Genomic DNA, 21,399 nt, shown 5'->3' on the forward strand with positions numbered 1-21,399 from the left:
TTGCCATTTTCTGTTTCTTAGAAGCCAGTCGCCAGGCGCAGCCCCACCGAAGGGGAGGACGTTACCCAGGGGCATGGACAGCAGCAGGCGGGGATCACGGGGGCCACCCTCGAGGCCATCGTGTGGTCTCACTCTACCTCACAGGATTATTGCGAGGATTGGATGAGTTGATATGTACAAAATGCTTAGCACAGAACTGAGTTCTCCTCCCTCCCCTTAAAAAAATAAAAAATTAATGTTTATTTAGTTTTGAGAGAGAGAAAGAGAGAGACAGAGACAGAGCGCAAGCAGGGGAGGGGCAGAGAGAGAGGGAGACACAGAATCCGAAGCAGGCTCCAGGTTCTGAGGTGTCAGCACAGAACCCGATGCGGGGCTCAAACTCATGAGCGGGGAGATTATGATCTGAGCCAAAGTCAGACACTTACCCGACTCAGCCACCCAGGTGCCCCTAAAACATTTTTTTTAAGTTTATTTATTCTGAGAGAGCAAGCTGGGAGGGACAGAGAGATAGAGGGAGAGAGAGAATATACTGATAGCGTGTAGCCTGATGGGCTTGAATGTGGGAACCTGTGAGATCATGACCTGAGCTGAGATCAAGAGTCGGACACTTAACCCACTGAGCTAGGGACTGGGGATGTAGGATTATCCCTCCTTCAAAGAACTTAGAGTCTGGAAGGGAAACCCCACACACTCGAGTGATCTCACAAGTGAGGCCATGCTTTCAAAGGCACCACAGGTGCTGCTGTAGGGATGTAGGTGTGTGTGTGTAAGTGAGGGTTTCAATATAACCTGGTTGGGGGCTGTCAGGAAGGGTCTCCATGAGGACAGAGCATTGGAACTGGGAGCCAAAGGGCTAGCAGGAGCTCACGGGGTGAAGGCAGGGGTTGGGGGTGCATGCCCTAAGAAGAGGGAACAGGCTATGCAAAGGCCCTGTGCACATGTAGGAAAGCCAGTACGGGGGGGGGGGGGTGGCCCAGAGCAGGTGGCTCAGACGAGACAAGGGCTCCGTCATGTCGTGCCTGGAAGGTTCCTGTAGGTTTTTGACCTTGCTCCTTAATGCGGGAGGAAGCCACTGCAGATTTTTAAACTGATCCACATTGTGAAGAGATGGTTCTAGCTGCTCTTGGAGAAGAGGGCCCTCCACAGAACCAGCCGGCGGGGGCCTGGAGGCTGGGAGGCATGTATCAAGAGAAATCTGGGAGGTAAAACCGTCAGGATATAGGCAGTTGTTGGATGGTTGTAAATACTCATGGGATTTTCGTCACTGAGAAATCCCCAGGCTCAGCCCCCACCGAATAGGACACGTCAAACCCCAGGCACGGCCCCCGGGAATCACCGTCCACGTGCAAACACGGGTTTTCCGCAAACACGGCCTCACTGAGGACTTCCTGGGTGCCCGCTTTGAGCCAGTGCTGGGCTAGGTGCATGGGCTGTCTGCTCCCTTGAGCGGACAGGGGTGGGGTGCGGGGGGCACAGCAGAGCAGACCGTGTCATTCCCGATGCATCCAAGGTGCCCGGCTGCTGTGGCCATAGAGATACTTGGGTTTCCCGTGCGTGAAGGAGGGGTCTTTGTCCTTCCCAAGTTTGTTTGTAATGTGGCCCATCGGTACCAATGGGCCATAAAACGGGGCTTTCATCCGAATGACGTGAGACGTCTCTCCACAAGCGGTGAGCGATTCAGGTAAACAGAATGAACCAGAAGCAGAAAAAAAGCGAAACAGAAAAAAAGAAACTTGAAAGTGTTGGAAAGTCATGTCGCTTGCAGACTGAATTTTTTAGGTTTTAGCCAGATGGCAGGGTTTGGAGGCCTCTGATTTAGCCCTGTCTGCACAGCTATTCTGGAAATCTGCAGAGACAGCTTCTCTTTAAGCAGCCAACTGAGATTGCTGAAATGATAAAAAATACCTTTTTTTTTCCCCCTTTGCTTAACTGCAGGTGTCTTGGCCTTCATTAGCTGCATCAAGTGTCTGTCCTCCCCATGGCCTGGGAGCCCAGCTCTCTGGAGGGCAAGGGGACTGACGGCTTCCTCCCGTCCTGGGCTGAGCCCCCGCCCTGCCTATCCCGCACCGTGCTGCCGACCCACTCACTGGCCAGACGGAAGGCTCTGACGAGGGAAAAAAAGACAACTTCTCGAAGTGCGTCAGGTGCGAGTCCCAGACCCCGCGTGGTCTCTTCTGACAAAGGCTGGCAGATAAGAAATAAAGCTGCCGGTGATTTGTTGGTCTGACTTTACCTATCTGAAAAAGGCATTCCACGCTTCGAATGACACTCTCGAGCATTTCCGATCCTGTCTACGGATCCCAGAAAATTCACAAGGCTGCGAACATTATCGCCTGCGGTACCTGGGGACGTGGCGTATTGGTGGCGGGGCAAACAGAGAAAGAAAATGAATGGTTTGCACGGACACATATGAAGATATTGATGCCCAGATTGGTAAATTCTTACAAATGCCACTGCTAGAATATTCGCCTTAATCCAGAGCGATTTCTTTGTATGAAAAGTAATTCCTAATAGAGATTCCATCACCCTCAGGAAATTTTCCATTCAAGTATGTCTTCCGTACCTTAGACGGGAGGACGTTTCTTTGTCAGTTAGGACTGCTGGTGTATGGGTTCCCCTGTTAGGGAGGTAAAACTTACCGCTTACTCCTTTTGTATGAGGGGAAAACAAAAGAGGGATTCTCTTTCCGCCGGTTTGTTTTCTTGAGCTTGTAATTTTAAAACATCTTCTTTCAGGCTCCCTTATATATTGACTACCACAGCACAGAAGTCAGGCAAACGGGACTTTGTCACCTGACAAGTCTGCCTCCCGCTGAGAAATCAGGCAGGGATGGCTGGGTAAAAGTCCCGGGCTCGAACGCAGTTGCGTGATTTCTTATGATGAATAGCTTGGACGGACGCTGATCAGCATTACTTTCTGGTTCTACCTTATTCAGCAAGACTAATGCATGACATGGCCCCAGAGGCTGCAGTTTGTTAATTTGCAGATGTCTTTGCTCACGTCTGTCTGACCATGCTGGCGGTCCCCCTCCTCTCTGTGCCCTCAAGGTGGAGCGTGGGCCCCCTGTCACGGTTTCCCCCGTCTTCTCACCCGCCCACTGGGTTCTGCGACCTGGGCACCCTCCGCCGGGTCCACTCAGGGAAGCAAGTCTGGATCTTTCACATGCTGAGGATGTACACTGCAGAAAGCAAAAGGGATCCCGGTGATTCGAAGACGGAGACATAGACGCTGTGCCTTATACCATCCTTACCTCTAGGACACACGTCTTCCAGGAGGCTGGTGGACGTATGTAATCAAATGGGCGGGAAGAAATGAAAACTTGTTTGTTTTTTTTGCACTCGGATATTTGGATCACAAGACCGTCTCTCGAGAGATTACAGCTGGAGAAACCACTATGCACGTGGATCGAAGGGTTTCAGGGAGAGTCCCCCGTCGGGCAACCAGATCAGCTGACGTGACGTCACTGCAGCTTCAAGGCTCACTTAATGTTATTAGGGAAGAGTAAAGGCTAATTTCAACTGTGTGAAATGCTGAATATGTGAACAGAGATTCACAAACCCGGAACACCACAGGCTGGCTTCTGGGCTGGCTGCCTTCGATGTTTGTAGCTTTGAGGGAGCAACCGCTTAAAACCACCCCAAGGCCAAGTTCCTGCACATCTATTTGAAGGGACCGAGTTCCCTTGGTGTGAGTCACGACGCAGGGACCCCTTCTGGGAAGGACGTGTTGCCCTGGTGTGGGAATGATTCCACAGTACGGATGCCATTTCCCTCCTAGGTCTTAACCTTTCGTAGCGAGACAGACAACCAGGAAAGTAGGAAATCGAAACAAGCTATGTTTAGCCGAATTTTACATACCATAATCTCTTTACCATGGTCAAGCAAGGCAGGAATGCTCAAGCCGATCAGTTCTGGCACAAATCCATTCCAGAGGGGAGTGATTTACAACTCAGCTCCGTTCTTGACTCTTCCCTGAGAGTGAAGTTAAATGACCCAAGAATAACATGACTCTGCACCAGCACTGGCGAGAATGGTTTTCTAAAGGGTGGTCTCGGGAGTAGCTTTTCACCTGCAGAAACTCAAGCACAGACACCGCTCCGAAGTCCTGGTAAGGGTCAAGTCTCAGTCCTATTTTAAGAGGTTGGCGGTGGGGTAAGTTATGAGGTCCGAGGGAGAAGTGGGCCTGGCCCCGGGGCCTTTTGCTGTCTTCTTGCCAATGAACCTGGGGTCAGTTCAGGCCAGCGAGACACGGCTCTTTCCACCTTCCTCCTGACGCCAAGGCTGGTTGCCGGTGACGTGCCCCATAGAAAGACGGAGAGGCCCTCTGCCTCAAGCTTGATGCAAAAAGACGCTTGGTGTTGGCAGGCGGGCCGAATGGGTGGGCCCAGGCAGAGAGAGGAACAGGGCAAAGGTTTGAAACTTCATTGGGTAAAATCTCTCGATGTAAGAACAAGCCTTTTGAACTAGTCGGAGAGGGTCCGAAGACCCGACGGACAGGGCTTACAAATAGGCGAGTGAGATGTTGAAGTTCTTTTTAAGACGGATGCCTTTTTAAACTGTATTCGGAGCACCTTTTGGGGCTCCTCGTCCTGCCGCGGCTCGAGCAGGAGGTATTTTATCTTTAGAACATCTGGAACTGTCAAGGAGGTAACACTGCAGACCCCAAGAGATGCAGTCACTTCTACATAAAAGTGCAGCCACAAATCACGGCCGACACAAGTGGTCCACAGGCAGCGGCGGAGGGGGCCGGGCTCTGGGGGGGAGCTTCCTGGAGCCCCCTGCCCATCTCCATTTTACCCCTGAAACCAACTCTTCTGGAAACACAGCCCCTCGGCCGTTCTTTACCAGGCGGCTCACCAGCCTCCAGCAAGTTTGTTTACTCGGCTTCTAGGAATCGATGGACAAGAAAGTTTTTTGGTGGTTGTTGTTGTTTTTTTCCTTCGGGATACAGTTTTCTCCATAAATCCATAGGCTTGACAGACTAGGATAAATTTGTGCTAGTACTCAAAAGAAACCCCATGCTTACTTGTTTCCGGTTTTCCACTGGCCTTGTTGCAGGGTGGAGGGGTGGGCCCGCAGGGAGGGGGGACCGTCACGGCCACTTGCACGTGAAGGGGGCCAGGGTGGCCCCACACTGCCTTCTTACGGTGGGCAAAGCCACGTGGCAAAGTGAGACCTGGCCGGACACTGAGCACTTGGCTTAAGAAGGGCCTTCTTCCGTTAAAACCCCAAACGGTAAACTGATACTTTACTTTTTCAGGGGCAAAGCCTCAAGTGTGCCTTAAAAGCCCGTGTCCCGATGCATCGCTTGAAATGTTTTTGTGGCCGCGTGCCAGGGTGCCGCAGGAGAAATAAAAGAGAACCCCACACAGGACTGAGCTGGAACTTCATACAACTTTTCTATAAATTACAGCAATAAAACGAATACTGCTGATAATAGTAATGATGATGATAATGATAATAATAATAACAAATGCCTTCGTCAGTTTTACTAAAAGCATTTTGGACCTTGCAGAGGAGAAAATGAGACTGGATGTTGGAAGCTTTGGGATTTGTAAGAACCTTCCAGCACGAAGGGAACACCGGTCTTAGAATGAAATCTCTGCCACGATCACTGTCTTCGCTCTGCTGGCAAACCAGCCCCCACGCTGGTCATCAAATACATCCTTCAAGTGAATTTTCTGGCAAATGAAGTGTTGCTCCCCAGAACTTAGCGATGCGGGCTGCCCGGCCCGTATTAAACGGAGCCAGGCCCGGTTAGGGGTGGCAGTCATTTCGGGGTCAAGTGTTTGAACATCTGGTACCTCCTCGGAGCCGGCATCAGCTCAGACACCTCTGTTTGGGCAGGAGCGGGAGGAAGCCCCCGGCTGCCATTCTTTGCATTGGTTTCCTGTCGCCTCTGCTTGTCAGGGAAGAATGCCCGAGTGAGGGCACACAGCTGCACAACTCCTACCACCCTGTGGTAACTTCCTGCCATGACATACACTCCCCAGACGGGCCTCCAGTGTCATTCCTGCGAGAAACGTCCCCTTGGGCGCCTGGGTGCCCCATTTTACCCTGCAGCCCACGGGGCATCATTAGCAGACCTCCGGAGGTCAACCGTAGCACGTATTTGCACATTTCGAGAGATCTCAGACTCACCAACGCTGGCTCTGAGGGGCGGAGTCACGGCCACGAGACAGAACCAGAACGAGTTTCAGGAAGAGCCAACAGGGACATCCCAAGTCCAAAGCTCTCTCAGGGGCTGGGGGTCCGGAAAGGAAAGTGGTGCCCACCGAAGCTGCCAGAAGCATGCACCGCGTCTGCGTTTTCTCCCAGCATGTACATCTCACAAATGTTCCTTTTCCACAGCATGCCCCCACCCCCAATTTTATATGTAGCAGATGGCCTTCAAACAAATCAAGGACAGAAGCTGCAAAAGCCTTAAAGAAAAAAAAAAAGACAGTGAAACTCATATATTTCTTCAAACGATAAGATGAACTACAGATGTTTGCTGAAGGCTGATGGTACTGCCTATAACTTAAGACGCAACTTAAAAGAAGATTCCACTTGTGTTTAGCGTTGGACAAGCCCGGTAGCTGTCAGGGTGTGATTTATGGAGGTTGTTTGTGAGATTTGATGTCACTGGGGACATGGCAATTAAAATGCTCTGCCATTGGGCCCCACAAAGCATCTTCCTGTGTGGACCCAGGCATGGAGCCCAGGATGGAAATGTGGTGTCGCCCTGCAGATGGGGGTGGGGGGGGTGGGAGGGAGGGTGGAGGTAGGTATCCCCCACGGACCGTCTCACTCCTGAGCCCCCTCCCTCCCCTTCCACTGGGTTCTTGGTCTTTTCGGACAAAGTCCCGTTCTTACCTGACACCTGCAGCCAGACTCGTCTCAAAATAAGCTTCACAAAGGTGCTAAAAGAGAGGCAGTCATCTGTGGCGGGACCCAGCTGCATATAGGAAACAGCTGCCTGCTGGGCTCGGTGTGTAAGAGAGGAAGAGAAGAATCACGACGGAGTGTTTAAAAATGAACATAAAGCGTATACTGGAGAGGGCAACAGAGGCCTGTAATTAGCCCAGCGCGAAGCGTCTGTGTTTCTGTGAACAGCTTCTTTTCCAGGACTTGTTGTAACTTGGGTGTAAATATTTGTTGCAGACTGAAACCGAAGGCACGAGGCCGTAGCTGGATGCTGTCTCCCCTCGTGTCTCTCTGCTTTCTAAGCAGGGATTCTTAATAATGCAGAGAGAGCGAGGTATTTTGGACGCCCACGCCCACTCCCAAACGCAAGCGGCCGGGAGCATCTGCAGGAACGCAGACACCTACGCGCATCACACATGTGCCCGGGGCCCTTCCGCAGCTGCTCGGCGCTGGGTTCGGGGCAGAGGCCCGCGGAGTCCTGGGCAGAAGCAGCGGGAGGAGGCCCCGAGCCCGCCTGGAGCCTCTGGAACAGAAATGTGGGGAGCCTTTGAAGTTACCACCGCTCAGGTGGACGCCCCCCAGAGCAGGCCTCAGAGGAAGACATTCATTTTCACACAAAGGGGAAAATTCCTCGGGACCCTGGTGTTTCCACTAAAACAAACCTCTAAAAAGTTGTTCTCCGGAGGATCAAGGACCAGCTGTTCTCCATCTCCGTGAGGCTGTGAAGAGAGGAGGTGCAGCAGGAGAGATGCGAGCTAGACAGAGGGGACGGGCGGCGAGGCGGGGAACAGCCCGTGGCACGGGGACCGGGAAGACAGCACGTGGTTTTCCAAACCGGTGTGGCTGCGTTCAGAGGAAGGAGGGTGCAGAGCACAGCATTTCAAGATCGGTGCTGGGTTCACGGAGGAAATAGCGACCCATGGGGCGCCTGGGTGGCTCAGTGGGTTGGGCGTCCGACTCCAGCTCAGGTCGTGATCTCACGGTCCGTGGGTTCGAGCCCCGCGTCGGGCTCTGGGCTGACAGCTCGGAGCCTGGAGCCTGCTTCGGATTCTGTGTCTCCTTCCCTCTCTGTCCCTCCCCCACTTGTGCTCTGTCTCTGTCTCTCAAAAATAAATAAATGTAAAAAAAAAGAAGAAGAAGAAAAGAGCAACCCATTGCTCTTTGTCCTGGTGCTGAGATCGCTGGGGAACATACACCCTGAACTCACAGATGGAGAGCGCTGACAGCCCTGAGCAGGTCTCCACCCACACCCAGATCTTCCACAGAGGTGAGAATCTGCTTATTTTTAAAAATACTTTAAATGACTTGGACTTTTTTTTTTTTTTGATCACCTTACCTCTTAATCTTTTTTCTTTTTTAAATGTTTTATTTATTTTTGAGAGAGAGAGAGAGAGCGAGCACATAAGTGGGGAGGGGCAGAGAGAGAGGGAGGCTCAGAATCCATAGCAGGCTCCAGGCTCTGAGCTGTCAGCACCGAGCCCGACGCGGGGCTCAAAGTCACAGACGGCGATATCATGACCCGAGCCGAAGTCGGACATTTAACCGACTGAGCCCCCCAGGCGCCCCTCTTTTCTTTTTTTTTTTTTTGTTAAAGCTTATTTATTTTGAGAGAGAGAGCAAGTGGGGGAGGGATAGAGAGAGTGGGGGACAGAGGATCCACAGCGGGCTCTGTGCTGAGAGCAGACAGCCTGATGTGGGGCTCAAACTCACAAACGGTAAGATCATGACCTGAGCCAAAGTCAGATGCTTAACCAACTCAGCCACCCAGGCACCCCTCCTTTCTTGTGTAGGAGTTTCTCATCCTGTGAAATCACAGTCAGAGGCAGAAACTTCCTCATTTCTGAGGCTGTAATGTCAAAGCCTTGCCTCCTCTCCTCTCCTTGCAGGCTGGACGATCGAGTGTCCTGCTGTAGATGAAGCTTGTCTTGGCTTTATGCTGGTTCACCCCACCAAGGGTAAGTTGCAGGGGAAGCGTGGGCCTGGGCCAGTGTGGCCCATCTGACACGGTTTCAGGAGGTGATAGTAGGACAAATCACCGTACAGAATGTCTGTCTGCTTGGGTGCATCTAATACTGGGCTCAGGTCCGAGGGCTGAGCAGATCCCAGCGCTGTGCGGACGGACCAGATAATAAAGGCCTGAACAAAGCCCGCAAGGCAGCCGGCCATGGCGGAGGGAGGCAGGCCTGGCGTGCTTTCACAAAGCCGTGGAGTCTTGTGGTGCGGAGCTGGATTCAGATCCCGACTGAGGGATCTTGGGCAAGACTCTTATCTTTCCTGAGCCTCGGTTTCCTCATTTTCAAAGCATGGACGCTTGCGGGGTCCTTGTGAGGATCAGGTGAGGCTCAGTGCTGGGCACATAGTAGGTGCTCAAAAACGGTAAGCTTTCTACCATGGGGGGCAGAAATCCAGAGGAAGGAGAAGACGTGGGTCAAGGCTTGTGGGGAAACATGTAACTATATTGGGCTGTTGCCGCATGAGCACTACAAAAGATCCTCAAGTGGAAAATGTAAGCGTCTCAGATAGCGGATTCTTCCCTAGTTATCTGTTTGCCCAACTGAATGGAGAAGCCGGAATAACAGGAGTGTGCTTTATTGTCCATTCATGCCCCACCGAGATCATTCCCTTCCCTTCCCTGGCCTGTGCTCTGGGGCCACAGAGGCTGGCCTGCATATGCTGCGTCTCTCGGGCTTCCAGACCGCCTCCAGCTCCTCCCAGGCTCCAGGAACACCATTCCCTTGAGGCCAAGGGACGGATATAGCTTTCCGCCATTGCTACTCTGGGGCTTTGATTTCCCGTGGTGCCTCTGTAAGCCCTACCCATGTCTCTGCAAATGGTCCCTTTATTCAATTCTCTTTGCAATTGCTTCTGAATGTGCTTTCTCTTTCCTGCTAGGAGGCTGAAAAAGAGTGTGACTGGACACAGATAGAGTCAATCTAGGAAGACTTCCTGAAGGAGGCTGTCTCTTCCCCAGATTTTTGGAGGAGAACAGTAACTTGATAAGGACATAGAATAGGAGGCTGATGTTCTGGTAAGGCACACTGGAGTCAACGAAGACTTAGGGGTTAGAATCTGCATGGACTCTTCATGGATGATGGTGAAGGTCCTTATCAACAGGACATCCCCGCAGACTCAGAAAGGGAGAGAATGATGATGGTGAAAATAGAAAGCAGTGTCATTTATTTATTGTCTACTGTGACAGGCGCTCACAACTGTGCAACAGGTATTATTATCACTATTTTATAGATGAGAAATGGGGACTCAGAGAAGGTAAGCAACTTGTCCAAGGTCACATTACATGGTGGCGTTGGGATTCATAAAGCAAGGCTGCCCAGTGGTCCCACTCTGCCCGGGATTAAGGGGTTTGGGGGATATGGGACGCTGGGAGCTGATTTTCTGTTAATGGCAAGATCTGTTGGGTAGCTGTGGAATTAGTGAAAGTGGCTATTTTTAAAAAAATTTTTTTTTCAACGTTTATTTATTTTTGGGACAGAGAGAGACAGAGCATGAACGGGGGAGGAGCAGAGAGAGAGGGAGACACAGAATCGGAAGCAGGCTCCAGGCTCTGAGCCATCAGCCCAGAGCCCGACGCGGGGCTCGAACTCACGGACCGCGAGATCATGACCTGGCTGAAGTCGGACGCTTAACCGACTGCGCCACCCAGGTGCCCCGAAAGTGGCTATTAACAGTCATGCCTATAATAAATAAAGTTAGTTTTTTGTCTCAAAGGACTCCCAACAGTTGATCGGCAAGAGTGGAAGCACAAAAAGAGAAAGAAAGAAAGAAAGAAAGAAAGAAAGAAAGAAAGAAAGAAAGAAAGGAGGAAGGGAGGAAAGGAGGAGGGAAGGGAGGAAGGGAGGGAAGAATTACCAGCTCAGATCATTCCATACAGCAGCAGAGAGGGGGTGCAGTCAGTCCAAACAGCAAACAACCTTTCTTTTCGTCTCAGGATCAGGACTGAGATAGAATTTTCCCTCTGACAGACTTTCCTTTGCAATTCTTTTTTGGCTCCAATTAATAATAAATGGAGGGTGCATTCTTTTTAAAAAAATTTTGATGTTTACTTATTTTGAGAGAGAGAGAGAGAGAGAGAGAGAGAGCAAGGGAGGGGCAGCTCCAGGCTCTGAGGTGTCAGCATGGAGCCTGACGCAGGGCTCAAACTCGCAAACCATGAGATCATGACTTGAGCCAAAGTCAGATGCTTAACCGACTGAGCCACCCAGGTGCCCCGGAGGGTGCATTCCTTAAGCACAGAGAACCAGAGGAGAGAAAAGGTGGTGTTCAGGTTCTGGGAATATCAAGAGGTAAGCTTCATGACGGGGCAGAGCACCGCCTCCAAGAGTCTTTGGAGGTACAAACACTGCCACCCAATCAACCCACCGTTAAATCAGTGGGTCAGTGTGTGACTCATGGCATGTTTGTGCAGCTTCAGGATCATCCCAGGTCCAGCCAGGATCCCCAGAAATAACGCCAGCAGCAAAGTTACCATTTGTGGAGTTCCTGCTACCTTTGTTCCAAGTGTTTCATAGACATTATTTTAAATGCTTAGAGCAAGCCTTCAGAACAGGTGTTATTAGTCCCATTTTCAAGATGAGGAAAACTGAGGAAGAGAGAAGTCTCTAGGGACCTCGTGTGTGAAATTGGCAAGCCTGGGCTCCACAGTGACATTTCTTTGGTGTCAAGTCCTGAACCAGGCCACAGCTGCATGGTGCCTGAGTGCCCAGGGCTCTAGTGATGGCTGGTCACGTCAGTAAACATTCGTGGGGTCCTGGCGTAGTCCACCCCAGGGAGGATGGGTTCATGGGCTTGTCATTGAAGCACTCGGATGGAATTTTTACATTCCTCACCCCTGTCGTGATAGCTACTTATGTTCCTCCAGCTTCCATGATTTGTACATGCTGTGTCCCCTGCTGGAATGGTCTTCTCCTGTTTGACCAGCTGGAGAGCCCCTACCCATCATTCAAGAGTCAGTTCAAGCACTATCTCCGTGGATAAGGCTTTCCCACCCCCAGCCCTAATTTGGGTGAGGTCCTCTCTTCTGGGGTCTCCTCCCATCCCATATGGACTGCGACCTCAAACTGATTATTCTGACTTGTCTTCTACTCTCTTCTCACCATCAACCCCAGACTGTGAGCTCCTTCAGGGGAGTGAAAGTGGTTTCTTTGATTGGTACAAAGCAGATACTCAACACTGTTGAATGAGTCAGTGACAGAGGCCAGGATGTCCCAGGGCATACTGATCTCCATTGCTCCTGGTAATAGCCAGTGAGCCCTCCTTGACATCTTAAGGTTTCTTTGTGCTAGATTTCCTCACGCATGCTTCTGGGGGTCATGGGGACCCTCAGTGAGATGCTTTCTCTACTCGGGTGTGGTTTTTTCGCCAGTCAGTGCCAAGACTAGGTACCACCCACAGTATGCTCCTAATTAATGGCCGTGATTTTGGAAGGGAGAAACAGAGGAGCCACCACAATTCATACTGCATGGTTGCCATCTAATGGGATGGTTTCATTAAAGAGACCTCTAAGGGCAAGGACAGATTAGAAGCAAGCTTAGCTAGAGAAAGCTGAAGGAAGGATCCAAGCTCTATAAATACGCAGCGTGCCAAATCTGAAGGCGAGCGTCGATTCACAGATTTCTGCTCAGCCCAAAGTGGGTCATTCGCTTGTTTAGACAGGACTTTCTGCCTGGGTCCCTCCAAGCAGTTGGCGGGGAAGGTGCAGGGAAGGAGGGGTTGGAAGGCCGGGCTCCTGGCATTCTCTACCACTTACCAGCTGGGTGGCTCAGTGAGAGCATGAGCCTTCTGGCGTTGGCATCTCTAAGATGGCGGTGATGATGATGAAGAAGAAGACGTTGATGATGATGGTGATGATGGTAATAAGCCCTCTCCAGCCTTCCTTATAGAGCTTCCTGTTGGAATGAATGAGGCTCACATCTACTTCTCAAATGTAAATGAACACGTTCTCATTTTAGTGGTGAAGGTCAAAGCAGAAGAACCAACTTGGACAGACGATTCTACGTCGGATGCTTCTGTTCTGCAGCCTGAGTAAGGCCCGGTGAAACACCATTCACAAAGCTTCTCATGGTCCTCTCTGGATCACAGACATCCCCCTGGTGCTGAGTCCATACCTTTGGGGTATGGTGCGGAGAAGGGCCAAGCTCCAGCCAGGGCCGATGTGAACCACCGAACCCCTGGCAGGCTGCAGTTTCTACTCCAATCACACAAGCGATGTTAGGTATTTTGGGGCTTTGCATCTTGATCAGGAATATGCCCTTGTGAAAGGGCTGCTTGGTTTTGGCCTGCTGACGTCAGCAGTGTTAATATGATTTAATTGATTAATAGGCATTAATGACTGGTAATGAAGGCCTAACCTGGTAGCTGGGAGGAGCTCACAAAACATGCCTATAAATGGAAGAATGGCCTTGTTTCCGATTGTTGACCCTTGCCTGTGGACAGTAGCCCCATTTTAGGGTCCTCTGCCTCGTGCGATACGGGTTAGCAATACAATAAAATGCATATATTAATATATTTCTTAGAATCTGTTTATTGTACTTTAATCCACTGAAAAAAAGCACCTGAGTTTTTGTCGATATGAGATTTGGTCCTTAATCTCTGATCTAAAGGTCATCTGTAGGGAAACCAACCTCTGCTGTGGTTGCTGGAGGCAGTCTCTTCCAGCAGGATTCAGTGTCTTTAACATCCTGGGCTTCCCCCGCATTCATTCGTCTCTGATTATTGAAAACTTTCCGCCGCTGCTAACACTCAGGAACAATGTAATAAGTAACTTCCAATTAAAGTTTTCCATATGTGGCAAAAATTGTAACAAATGAATAAGTAAAGACCACATAATGGAAGCCTATTAGCCAAGTGAATATACTCTTTTTAAGTCAAATTTCTATACCACTTTTGTATTATCTCCCATCAGAAGAGAACGCGCAATTACCAATTTTATCTTATCTCGGGCTTATTATTAAAGAGTAGTAAAGGAAACTTCATTCCAGGAGCCATAATGTGATTTTTGATTAATAGAGGGATTCTTATGTGACAAGAATATTTCTCCCAGGCAAAGTGCGCACATGGATTTCTGCCTGAGCTGGCTGGAAGTTACATCTCAGGTGGAGTGACTGTTCAACAATAGAACATATGTTTCTACATGGGGATGCGATTCTGAAGGCACTCCGAAGTGCGAGAAGGGCAGGGAAGAAGTTGACATTGGCTTTGCAGAGACCGAGGTTTGTTTATTTCGTTGGTTCCAATCAGTATGTCAAACCGGATGCCGATTCGTGTGCAAAGGGGTGAGATCAGCACCCCCATGGCTCGTGGCTTTTCGTCAGTCCTTCCCGCCCCTCTTGGAAGCCCTCCTGCCACCTGCCACAGTCTCTCGTGGGACTCAGGCACATTCTGGGCGCACCACGGATATCGGGGAGTCAAGGCCCCACTGCCGCTCACCTCCTACTGCACCTGGAAATGCTTTGAATTTGAATTCCAATTCCTCAAGCCAGCTTTTCCTGGAGAACTGTGCTAAGGAAGTTATCTGGAACCTTGCCCTTGGCTCTGAGCAGCGTATGTTTACTCCAGTGACCTGGGGAGCATTTGTTAGCGGACAAGGGGAGGGCTGGCCCAGTTACCCTGCAGCAGACCCAACATTGGACCGGTAGTCTTCCTCTTCTCAGGGTGGGGCAGGGCCCATCCGTCAGACCCCGGATGGTTTCCTTGGATCTGGCTCTGCTCTTGGCAGCTACATGACCCTGGGCAAACATCCTAACCCAACCCAGCCTGCTCCCTTAGTTGAAGACAGGGATCCTGCCCACTCAGGGACTTACCGTGAGGATGGAGGTAGGCAGCGTTTTGACACGGAAGCGTCACCATAATGAATGATGCTGCTGCCCGTTGACCTAATGGCTTGGGTACCCACCATGGCTTGATTCTTGTGGCTCTCCGTCCTTCCTTGAGGACGCTGTGCTGGTCCCTGTCATCTCTCATCCCCAGGGTAGGTGTGCTCAGTGCAGGGGCCCCACACCTTTGACCGGGGACTTAATCCGGTGCGGAAAATGTATTTTCTCTCACTGGGCAGAACTCAACCAGCAGTTTTCCTCCCGGAAGTGTATCATAAAGGAAGTAACCGAGCAAACATAAAAGTTATATGTCTATGAATGTTCACCGAAGCGCTCTCTACATGGCCCAAAAATCGGAAAGAAATAAGAATGGAAGGTAGAGCGGATTGTGTCCACTGTGGTTCATCTAAACTCTAGGCTCCTGTGCAGCCCTATTAAAGATGCCATTGTAGGGGCGCCTGGGTGGCTCAGTCGGTTAAGCGTCCGACTTCAGCCAGGTCGCGATCTCGCGGTCCATGAGTTCGAGCCCCGCGTCGGGCTCTGGGCTGATGGCTCAGAGCCTGGAGCCTGCTTCCGATTCTGTGTCTCCCTCTCTCTCTGCCCCTCCCCCACTCACACTGTGTCTCTCTTAAAAATAAAGTAAACGCGAGGCGCCTGGGTGGCTCAGTCGGTTAAACGTCCGACTTCAGCCAGGTCACGATCTCGCAGTCCGTGAGTTCGAGCCCCGCGTCAGGCTCTGGGCTGATGGCTCGGAGCCTGGAGCCTGCTTCCGATTCTGTGTCTCCCTCTCTCTCTGCCCCTCCCCTGTTCATGCTCTGTCTCTCTCTGTCTCAAAAATAAATAAAACGTTAAAAAAAAATTAAAAAAAAAAGATGCCATTGTAGAAGAATATCTAATGCCGCAGAAAGATTCGATAAGCAGAAAGGCATTCTGTGATGGCAATTCTGTCTTTGAGAGAAAAGGTTTAGAAATATATACCAATAGAATAAATGTCAGTTATTTTAGGATACCCAGATTGTAAGTTATTTTATATCCTCTCTCCCTTTGGCTTATTTCTAAGCTCTGATTTAACAATTAGTCAATATTGATGACATACATAATTTTTTTTTAAGTGAGGAAATATCAGGGGCGCCGGGTGGCTCAGTCGGTTAAGCGTCCGACTTCAGCCAGGTCACGATCTCGCGGTCCGTGAGTTCGAGCCCCACATCGGGCTCTGGGCTGACATCTCCGAGCCTGGAGCCTGTTTCGGATTCTGTGTCTCCCTCTCTCTCGGCCCCTCCCCTGCTCACGCTCTGTCTCTGTCTCAAAAATAAATAAACCCTAAAAAAAATTTAAAGTGAGAAAATAACCATTTTTGTAAAGTCTTTCTGTTATATCGAACCTGCAGAACAGTAAAGCCCCATCAGCAGGCCGGGCTTACTCCGGGCAAGCAGGAGCCGTGGTGGGTGGTGGGATTTCAGGGGTCCCGAGGCCCTTTCTGTATCCCTGCTTCCTCTTCCTTGATGTCCTACGTCAGCACACTTTTCCCGGCTGGCATGCAGGTTCCCTGTGTGGGAGAGAAACACCTCTCACTGGTGTTTTCGGTCACTGGCCCCTTGGTGGGAAAGAGCAGACAGGCCATCCGGTCGCTCTTGTGGTCAGGGGTAATTCATGTCTGGGACAAGATATGATGGGAAGGGAAAAGCAGACAGACAATGTGAAAAGAGCATTCTGGGAAGAGGCAGGGCAGGGCAGGGCAAGGAGAGCCTTGGAGCCCGGGGGTGGGGCTCCAGGACAAGTGGCTTCCTTCCAGCCTGGCCGCACAATTCAGTGCCTTCCAGAAACAGAAGCCGCCTGGGTCCGCAAAGGGGGAGAGTGGGGCGGGGTTGCACACGGAGGCTGGCTCGTGCCCTGGGGGCGCCACCCAGTGCCCACTGCAGCCGGGTTCTTGGAAGGAGGAAGGATAAATACAGCTGTCTCCAAGGGGCAGGAGTAATCAATTGGCTTCTTCCTCACGAGCATTTCCTGTTGGGGGCAGAATGCTATAAGTGGAAGGCCACAAGCAATGGTGTGTGAGGGAAGAGCCACCAAAGAGAGGGCAGTTTTGGTCCCCGGGGTTGGGCCTTTTCATTAACGCCCGGGTTGTGGTTTGGCCAGGCCTGGCTTCCTCAAACCCTAACTGAACACAAACCCACCTGTAGCTCCTCATGGTCTGTGGGGTAGGGCCTGAGTGCTTCCTGGTCACAGGGCCCCAGCTGACCTCTCTGGTCCCGCCCCACCCCCTCCAAGCCCTTGCCCCCTCCGGCTTCCAGGAGTTTAGCTGGGTCCTCTCACAGTGTGTGTGAGCCATCAGCCCAGAGCCTGAAGCGGGGCCCGAACTCACGGAGCGCGAGATCGTGACCTGGCTGAAGTCGGACGCTTAACTGACTGCGCCACCCAGGCGCCCCCCCAGATGTTTCTTAAACACCCAGGTCGTCAACCACGTGAAGGAAAAGCCGAAGGAATAAATGTGTTGAGGGATTTTTCCTTTGAGATTCCAGGCTGTGTCTGAACTCCAAAAATAAACCTTGGCCCCGCAAGTTAGTTTTCGGAATAACAATGTTTTTATTTTATTTTTAAGATAAGTAAAGATTCACGTGGTTCTAAAGTACAATATGAATCTATGCAAATCGAATATGATGTTCAGCAGAAAGCCAACCTCCCACTGCATCCCCTTGGACTACCGTTCTCTCCCTTATGGGGAAGCAGTGTTGCCAATTTCTTTTTTTTTTTTTTTTTTACTTTTTTTTAATGTTTATTTATTTTTGAGAGAGATAGAGACAGAGCATGAGCGGGGGAGGGGCAGAGAGAGAGGGAGACACAGAATCGGAAGCAGGCTCCAGGCTCTGAGCCATCAGCCCAGAGCCCGACGCGGGGCTCGAACTCACGGACCGCGAGATCGTGACCTGAGCCGAAGTCGGACGCTCAACTGACTGCGCCACCCAGGCGCCCCGCCAGTTTCTTATAAATCCTTCTAGGCACGTGAAACCAGACACACACACCACAGTGGGGTTTCCCCAGGTCTTAAACAAATGGGGCCATGCGATTCTATGCCCTACACTGCACTTTACTTTTCCCGCTCAACAAAATATTTTGCAGACTGGTTGATGCCATTCCACAAAGGGATTTTGTCCCCCCGCCCCGGTTTTTCTTATTGTTTCGAGGATTCATCTGAACCAGCGTGCCCTATTTTCTTTAACTTGTCCTCCGTTGTTGGGCATTTAGGTGGTTTCCAGCCTTCCACTCTTACACACGGCACGGCAATAAATAGTCTTCTATGGAGTCATTTCTTAGAACTACAAGCGTAGGAGTAGAGTCATAGGATAAATTCCTAGAAGGGAGATTGCTGGGTGAAAATCACGTGCGTTTTAAATGCAGATAGTTATTGCCACATCGCCCTTCAAGAGAGTTGTGTTAATTTACACTCCCCACGGCAATATTTAATGTGGCCAACTGATGGCCGTTTTGGACCACACTGTGTGAACCACCCAGAACGCATTCACAGGCGAGTTTCTCCAGAGGGTACCAGTTTGAAAACTCGGTTCCATATTCTGCTGAAATTTGTAGTGGACCAGCAGTTTGGGCCTCAACAGCTCTACCTTTAGGAAACCACGGTTCTTCCTTGGTGGAGCTCTCCCAAGTCCACTCCTTGGTGTTACTCCCTTCCTCCCTGAGGGTGGGCATGTGACCGGTCTTGGCACAAAGATGATTGGTTTAGGGCTGACACGTGAGCCAAGCTGGGTCAACCAGAGACCTTCACTGGATTCCTACTGGAACCATTATGAGATCGATCACCCTTGCACTATAAGGATCATAAGCCAATGGGACAACGTGGGCTTAGGGCCTCCAGGGGCCAGGGAGGCGCTGCACGCAGAAAGCCTCTCTGCCAAGGACTGCAGGCCAAGGGGAGCAGAGATGAGTGATGGGGAGAAAGGCTGAGGCCGGGTCCTATCCTTAGTGCTCCTGGATCCAGCCCCGCCTGACGCTAACCGCTCTGGACTTCCAAGTTATGCGACCCGAATACATTTCCTTGGGGGCTCACTTTCTGTCATTTGCGATGGAAAGCATTCTGACTCACACGGAGCTTTACACGCATGGTTTCATTTAATTCTGATCACAGCCTGGTGACATAGGATTTTATTTTTCCACTTTAGAGATGAGGCTCTTGACATTCAACGCGTCTAAGAAGATTTTCCAAAGCTCACCAAACCAATGACAGAATTGGATTCAAATTCCGGATGGCGGGCCCCAATACCCGTGCTTCGCAAGCTCTTCCGCACTTATTGCGGCAGCACCGGCGACTTTGGTCCAACGCGTCCTTTCCGTTCTCGTCGCGTTCTGACTTCTGTTCGTGCCTGTGTATCCAGGCCCAGGATCTGGAGCTGCAGAGGCTCAAGAGGGCTGCCCAGTGGAGTTCATACTTGTTTATGGGAGGCGGTGAGGCAGCTGGGAAGGGGCGAGGATGAGCCTGTTCGGTTAGTGGTCAATTCTGGACCCCGAGCCCCTCTTCTGTGACCACAGCGGAGTCGCCCTGAGACACACAGCACACCAAAGAGCCTTCTGTCTGCAGGCTCTGTTCCAGTCACAGAAGAGACAGAAGGAGACAGACCTGTGTGCCCCCCACCATGTGTTTGAAAATAAAGCGTATCGATAGAAAAGTTGAGGTACAGTAAGGGGAACAAGACCAGGAGGTGACTGCCATCGAAAAGATTGTCGTTCATCGTTTCCAAGAGAAAGGGGCACACAGGGAAGCCCCAGTGTTGGTCAGAGGGCAGAGGGATTAAGGGGGAAATGCGTGGGAGAGTCTTTATTGTGATTTCCCTGGGAAGGAACAGGCGAGGTGGGACTGACAGATTTAACATTGGCTAGTTTGAATACTCTCGGGTGTAGAAACTGTCCCAAGTAGCCGGGTACCCGGTCCTGGGTATTTAGGGCAGCGAGTAGTGGCCCAGAGTGTGAGAGCCTGTAGAGGAGGTGTCTGGGGGTGTGGGCTCCGGATTGCTTGATTTGGAAAGTGTGCCTGCAGGTGAATCCTTTATTATCGCTAGGTATCTGTTGACCCTGGGAGGGGCAATCACTGCAAAGTCAACGAAGCTCCAGATGTCACCAGAATACAGAAAATAAAAGCTATGTTACTCAACGCGACCAGGAATTGGGGCTGTGGATGGGGGTTTGGCCAGCCAATGAACAGCGTCCATCCACTCTAGTATATGTGGTTTTGGTCCAACAAGTGTGTTTTTATAAGGAAATAATTGGGCAGATGAGCCGGGATAGGTGTACGGGGTCCTTTATCAGCATGATGTTTACAAGAAAAAAGGAAAAGAAACCCTAAATGTATCACGATTGGCATATGGCTGAGTAGTTTATCATTCATTCCACACAATGAATCACCTGTGTGGTCATTGACAGTGTCAGTGTAGAGACGTATTTATGATATTAAGACACGATCAGAATACGTTTTTGGTTGCAAACAAGAGATATAATCAACAAATATGTATGATCCTACTTTTGTTAAAAATACATATCATTCGGGGCGCCTGGTGGCTCAGTCGGTTAAGTGTCCGACTTCGGCTCAGGTCATGATCTCACAACTCAAGAGTTCGAGCCCTGCATCGGGCTCTGTGCTGACAGCTCAAAGCCTGGAGCCCGCTTCGGATTTTGTGCCTCCCTCTCTCTCTGCCCCTCCCCTGCTCACGCCCTGTCTGTCTCTCTCTCTCTCTCTCTCTCTCTCTCTCAAAGATAAACATTAAAAAAAATTTAAAAAACACATCTCATGAAATGTTCACTTATATTTACAGTGTATTTCTATTGCTTTGACAAAAGATCAGAAGGAAATGTATCAAACTATTAACAATGGCAACCTTTCAGGACAGGATTGTTGGTGATCAAAATGCATCCTCTGGGTTGATGGGGGGTGGGAGGGAGGGGAGGGTGGGTGATGGGTATCGAGGAGGGCACCTTTTGGGATGAGCACTGGGTGTTGTATGGAAACCAATTTGACAATAAATTTCATATATTGAAAAAAAATAAAGAAACATTAAAAAAAAAACAACAAAATGCATCCTCTGCTTTTTTTCCATCTGTGTTTCTATATATTACATAATGGGTGTTTATTACTTGTGTAATAAGCCACACAAGCTTAGGAAGCTTGTCCTAAGGGTAAGTATCATTGCTGTCTGCCTGCAACATTGTGGAGAGCGCTCCTCGGGCTCTGAAACATTCACTTGCAGATTTCACCGAATACCAATAGCTCCACTGGGGAAGAAGTAGTAGCCGCAGTGTGAATACAGACATCCCCCCGTTTGTCTCTGGGACGAGGTGGACTCGCAGAGCACCTGCTCCTGTTCCGGAGGTGGCAGTCTGTGTTTGATCCTTCTATCAGGTTCTGGTCACGACCGGAAGCCCACCCTCCTAACCAAGGCTGGAGATGTGTTTGATGTTCGCAGAAGCCGGACGGCACATCAGGCACAAACTGCTCTTCCTTCGAGTTGACGTCAAAGTGAACAGCGAGGTTGCCGGCGCTGGTAAAAATGGAGAGACGTTTATCCTGAAGCAGTTCGGTTGTGTCAGACCGTCGCCAACCAAATGGCGGTTTTTGGAGGCTAGGCGAGACCTCTCTGAACTAGGTGATGAAGTAGGCCAGAGAA

The 21,399-nt window shown here is 50.5% G+C and overlaps 2 long non-coding RNA genes across 2 annotated transcripts in view; both read left to right on the plus strand.

Annotated features, from left to right (window-relative positions):
* Window positions 1-6,717, plus strand: part of LOC123379106 — a 78,059-nt gene extending 71,342 nt beyond the window's left edge. The window contains exons 3-4 of the long non-coding RNA XR_006583105.1: window positions 1,936-4,107; window positions 5,260-6,717. This is a non-coding gene — a long non-coding RNA (uncharacterized LOC123379106). The remainder of the gene's footprint in view (window positions 1-1,935; window positions 4,108-5,259) is intronic.
* A 1,218-nt stretch (window positions 6,718-7,935) lies between these two features.
* Window positions 7,936-20,358, plus strand: LOC111561836. Its single transcript, XR_002744758.2, has 3 exons — window positions 7,936-8,172; window positions 8,792-8,860; window positions 18,907-20,358. It is a non-coding gene; the product is annotated as an uncharacterized LOC111561836 (long non-coding RNA).
* The last annotated feature ends 1,041 nt before the right edge of the window (window positions 20,359-21,399 follow it).

The sequence above is a fragment of the Felis catus genome, chromosome C1 (assembly GCF_018350175.1).
Source record: "Felis catus isolate Fca126 chromosome C1, F.catus_Fca126_mat1.0, whole genome shotgun sequence".
Classification (NCBI taxonomy): domain Eukaryota; kingdom Metazoa; phylum Chordata; class Mammalia; order Carnivora; family Felidae; genus Felis; species Felis catus.